This window comes from Ictidomys tridecemlineatus, unplaced genomic scaffold (assembly GCF_052094955.1).
Source record: "Ictidomys tridecemlineatus isolate mIctTri1 unplaced genomic scaffold, mIctTri1.hap1 Scaffold_46, whole genome shotgun sequence".
Lineage (NCBI taxonomy): Eukaryota > Metazoa > Chordata > Mammalia > Rodentia > Sciuridae > Ictidomys > Ictidomys tridecemlineatus.
In genome coordinates, this window is record NW_027522984.1 from 229183 (window position 1) to 234391 (window position 5209).

Below are 5209 nucleotides of genomic sequence, written 5' to 3' on the forward strand. Positions count from 1 at the left end.
CTTAATTAACCAAAAAACAACTTCTAGTTGCCTCAAGATACCATCATTGATGCTTGACAGCTGTATCTGGAAGTTTTATGGTTAATTTCCACTTTGGTATGAGTTTCCTGATTTTCCATCTGTTATTGATTTCTGGTTTCATTTCTTGACAGCTGAGGAACATAGGCCACATTGTACCTATCATGCCAACTTTTCCTAGAATGCATAATTAAATATAGCACAGACTATGAACTGGTTTACCCAGAGACCCTATTCCAATAGGGTAAGGGGCCAGGGAATGTAATCCTCTTCCTTTGCTCAGTCCTGTGGCATTTAAGGGGCCACTGATCCCCTGCTATGGTGGCTGCAACCCCATGTATGAAGTGCCCTTGCTCAGCCATGAACCAGACACCAGGTACTGGCCACAGAGGAAATAGCTTCTGGTGGAGAAAACTGATGATTTTTCTCTTCTGTATTTTTTAGAAAATGATCAATGCTCCTGGGATGTTGCCTTTTTATCAAGGTTTCTCTTTATTTTTTCTTTCACTTTTTTTCTAGTGATATTTCCATTCTTTAGACCAGTGTTTCAAGCATAAAGTGTCTACAGGTTTTCAAAAAGTGTTCTGGATTTTTAAAAAAATGCTGTAATAAGGATGAAACAAAAACGCCTAGAAAATAAAGAAAAGGTAAAACCTGGTGGTGGTGACATGACAATGTTCGCTTTCTGATCATTTATTTGCTGTGTACATCTGAATTGTGCATATACAAATGTACATGTAATTTTGTAAGTGGTGCTGGGGATTGAATTCAAGGCCCCATATATGCTAGGCAAATACTGAATCACTGAGCTTCATTCCTTAGTCCCTCTCTGTGCATTTTTTAAAGTTGATGGAATACTTTAAGATTTGCACTGGAGAATTTTTACATTTTGGTTAGAATGAAGAGCAAATTTTAAAAAGGCAAACTGATAATGAGTAAGATTGACAATGTTTGATACAATAATAGACATGATGTTATATCTTGAAAAAATATCATTCAAATAAAAACCTTATCATTTCCCTCCCATTCAGTAAACTGTCAAAATAAAAATCCTATTTCAAAATGATTTTACTGTTAAAAAGTATTCCCCAAATCTTAAACTGGTGAACAATCGTTACAATTCCAAGCCCTTTACATCTTAGTTGGCACATTCTACAAAGGAAGGTCCTATTGGGTACCTGGTGAAGTATGTGTATGTTAAATCTGACTCTTTTCCTGTCCACAATCAGGCTGTGCTCTTCATGACCATCAACGTGATATGCTAACCAGCTTTGCTTTCTGCTTTGCCTGGAGGTCAGCACAAGAATGTCTCCAGGTCAGGGAGGCAGGACAGCCATACCCAAGTGTGACTGAAGATTGAATCATGTACCTAATGGGTGGAGAATTAGATGATACACAAACAAAAGCTACTAATCATCTTTGAAACTACCAAGTGTATTCAGTGTGGCCATTGAATAAGAATGAAGGCAAACTAAAAGAATTTAAGTCCAGGACCACTTTCTGGGCAAGCAGGTGTAACAGGAAAAGGAGACAAACCAAGCATTAGGGAGAGCAAAGACCACAGATATTGGACACCATAGCTGGATTTCTCTCAGAAAAATATCTTGTTTTCCATGGTTTATACATGCATGTTTTGTTCACTGGTGGTTTGTGCAACCCTAGCCAGACTTCTGGACTTAAAGGACCCACATTCTAAGAAGGGAGGTGAAATGCTACATTCCAGATGTACTTCTGACTTTATGACTGATTTTGTCATTTCCATTTTCATTTCTGCTTCCAGAACTGCATTGATTTTCTCCAGTTAATGATTAATTCCCAGAATTCCCAAGACAAGGAGCCCTACCAAGGTAACCAAGAATGTTTCATGGTCCATTGACAGGGAAATTCAAATAAGCAAGTTATCCTGAAAATATACATGTTTTCTAGAGAAAATAAATTTCCACCAAATTGCAGGAAGATACACATTTGGATTTTGCAAATGGTACCCACATGTACTGTCTAGAATCATACAGGTGTAACAAGGCTCAAAAATTGAAGGGAAACTAGGAGAAAGCATTTCAGTCATGAAGTTAGTCTGTTGTCTTTTTACCATTGACATCAGAACAAATGCTGATTCGAAGCTTCATTTAGATGCCCTGAATCAGAACCTCTGCCTGGATATTTGCATTTGTACATACAATCAGGAGGTTCACTGTCCCAGTAGTGGTGAGGGTCAATGGCAGTACTGGGTGAAAATGTGTTCACTAGCTTCACCTGATATTAAGATTAACTTTTTCCCATGTAATTCATAAGAATGTTGTGGGGGAGACCTCTTATACTGTGTAAACTTCCTATTCCTCAGCATACTTTCACCAACTAGTTTTATCATACATGAATGATTTTTGATATAAAGCATTTGAATTATGTTTACAAACTGCTATCTTTATCATTCTATCATCTACCTACATTTATGAGTTGGTATTAGATTGTAAGAGAGTTCCATTTTTATTTATGTCAGTATAATGTTATATACTATGGATTTATTCTCTTGCTATCAATTTTTATTTTTATGGTCAAATTCTCTTGGGCTTAAGTCTTTTAACAACTTCTCCCTTCTCCTTCTGTTCCTTCTCCCTCCCCTCTTCCTCATCTTATATTTTGATTGTTAAAATTGACTATATTTTATAGCAGTTTTAGTTTCATAACAAAACTGAGAAGAAGGTGTAGAGATTGCCCTTATCCATTTTTTTTTCTAAATTCATATGTTTTCCTAATTACAAATATCCTTCACCAAAATGATATATTTTCCATAATCAATGAACCATCACAGATAAGTCACCTTACCCCTAAGTTCATAGGTTAACATAAGGGTTTTGGACACATTAACATAAGGGTTCTTGCACTGGACACATGGCTATGGAGCTTTTGGCATGTAGGTAATGTTACTGAAGAAGTGTACTTTCTATTGTTATTTAGATTTAATTCATTAAAATTTAAATTTAGATAGACACATATGGTTAGTGGCTACCAGATTGTACTGAACAGTTGTAACTTAAGTTTATAATCCAATTTCATTTCACTATCATTGGGTTTATACCAGTAGTGGGGAAAACTCGATTTGAGATTTCCCACAATAGCATCATAGAAAGCTTCTGTAAGCTAGAATTCCATGTAGATGTTTCTCACACTTATTTTGCATTATTTTTTGTTATGAATTACATGGTTGGAATGTATACCATGTTTATTTCAGGTATTCGAGTATCAACAAATTCTAATCATTTCTCTAATCAATGAGATGAATACTTGAATATGACTTTTCAGGAGAAAAGTCAAGAGAAACAACACCTTCTATCACAAAGGCCGTTTGATGATTATGAAGTTCAGCAAATAGAGGGGATGTGTACTAGGAAAGATGACATTCAGCTCAAGATTGATAAGCAATGTTAATTCCACTCACTTAACCTCATCGTCCTATGGCTTCTGCCTAATACCCTGTATCAACATATTCTTTCTTGTGTGATTTTAATACCACTCATTAGACTCTGGTTAATCACTACTCTTCTGAGTTTATTTTCTCTGTATAGTTTCTACACACCCTGAGGTCATCAAATTTTAAGACTGGTGCCCCAGGTCTTCTATTACCTGATGATTCTTAGGCTAATTTGTGCACAGGGTTGACCACATCTCATGAAAGTTCAGATTTAAATTTGGTAGCTCTAGAGCGAAGCTTGAGACTCTGTGTTTCTAATAAGCTCCTTGAAGATGTCCATGCTGCTGGTCCATGGACCACAGTTTGTGCAGAAAAATTTCTCTGTGGCTTAGTATAGTTCTGTCAATCATGGCCTTTATTTTTCCTGCAAAGATGCCAGTATTGCAAATGCTTTCAAAGTTCTTCAACCTACATTCTAGATAGAGTAAGTTTATTTTTTTTCCCCAGGGGAATAGTGCTACCCACTATTTATAGCTAAACAACTTTCATGATATGCAAGGCACAGTTGAAAAACACTGTTTGTTTGACATCCATACTGTCCCTTGAAATCACCCAGTTGTGTTCGTGGTGGGGTGGTGGCAGAATGAGGAACATTATGAATTGCTCTTTCAGTTTTTCCTCATGGGATTTTGGATCATCATTCTGATTTATCTTCATGTAAACTGTAAAGTGTGCATGAACCTGCTTAGACCAAATTGTCTTTCCTCTCCTTTTAGGTCTATCAGATCTGGAGATTGCAGCCCAGTCTATTATCTTTATCTTGGCTGGCTATGAAACCACTAGCACCACTCTTTCATTTATTATGTATCTACTGGCCACCCACCCTGATGTCCAGAAGAAGCTTCAGCAGGAGATTGATGAGACTTTTCCCAATAAGGTGAGTGAATGGCACCTGGAGGGGAGAAGAGAGTTAAAATCTCTGGGCATATCAGTTTGCCATTGGGCAGTTCTAAAATCATGATGGTTATTAAATGCTTTGTAAATGCTATGGTATTTTACCAATATGAGTTATTTGAGGAGCTCTGAAAACATCAGTGTACTGTGTCAACAGAGTTTTAAGTCATTTCCAAATCTTAATTTACAAAAATTTCTTTCTTCCAGGCACTTGTTACATACGATGTACTATTTGAGATGAAGTATCTGGACATGGTGGTGAATGAAACTCTCAGATTATATCCAATTATTGAGATAATTTTGAGAGTCTGTAAAAAAGATGTTGAACTCAATGGGGTGCACATTCCCAAAGGAACTAACGTGGCTATACCAATATATAGTCTTCATCAAAACTCCACGTACTGGCCAGAACCTGAAAAGTTCTACCCTGAAAGGTACAGGGCTCCTGAGAAAGGAAATCAACCCATAATACGCTGTTTCACACATATTCTGAGGTCTTTTAGTGCAGATGGCATACATGTGATTTTAAAGTTTTCTTGTTGTAAGAAAATTTTAAAAAGTTTTTTACAAAGTGGTAATTGTTTTAGAAAACAAACATTAAAAAAAATAAATGACTATAGCCATTTAAGGCCCTAGAACATCAAGATAAGCCCTATCTATCATTAATGTGATAAATGTCAGTAAAAACATTTTTATTTAAATGTGTAGTTTTTAAAGACTGAAATGCTATCACATTTCATTTGATTTTGAACTGTTTTTTATTTTATTTATCAGTAATCTATAAACCTTTCTGCCACTTGACCACTCTCTTATTTTAAGTGCTTATCT

General features: G+C 36.1%; 1 long non-coding RNA gene across 1 annotated transcript; it reads left to right on the forward strand.

Annotated features, from left to right (window-relative positions):
* The first annotated feature begins 545 nt into the window (after positions 1 to 545).
* Positions 546 to 4363, forward strand: LOC144373692 (uncharacterized). Its single transcript, XR_013433272.1, has 3 exons — positions 546 to 665; positions 1799 to 1865; positions 4204 to 4363. It is a non-coding gene; the product is annotated as an uncharacterized LOC144373692 (long non-coding RNA).
* The last annotated feature ends 846 nt before the right edge of the window (positions 4364 to 5209 follow it).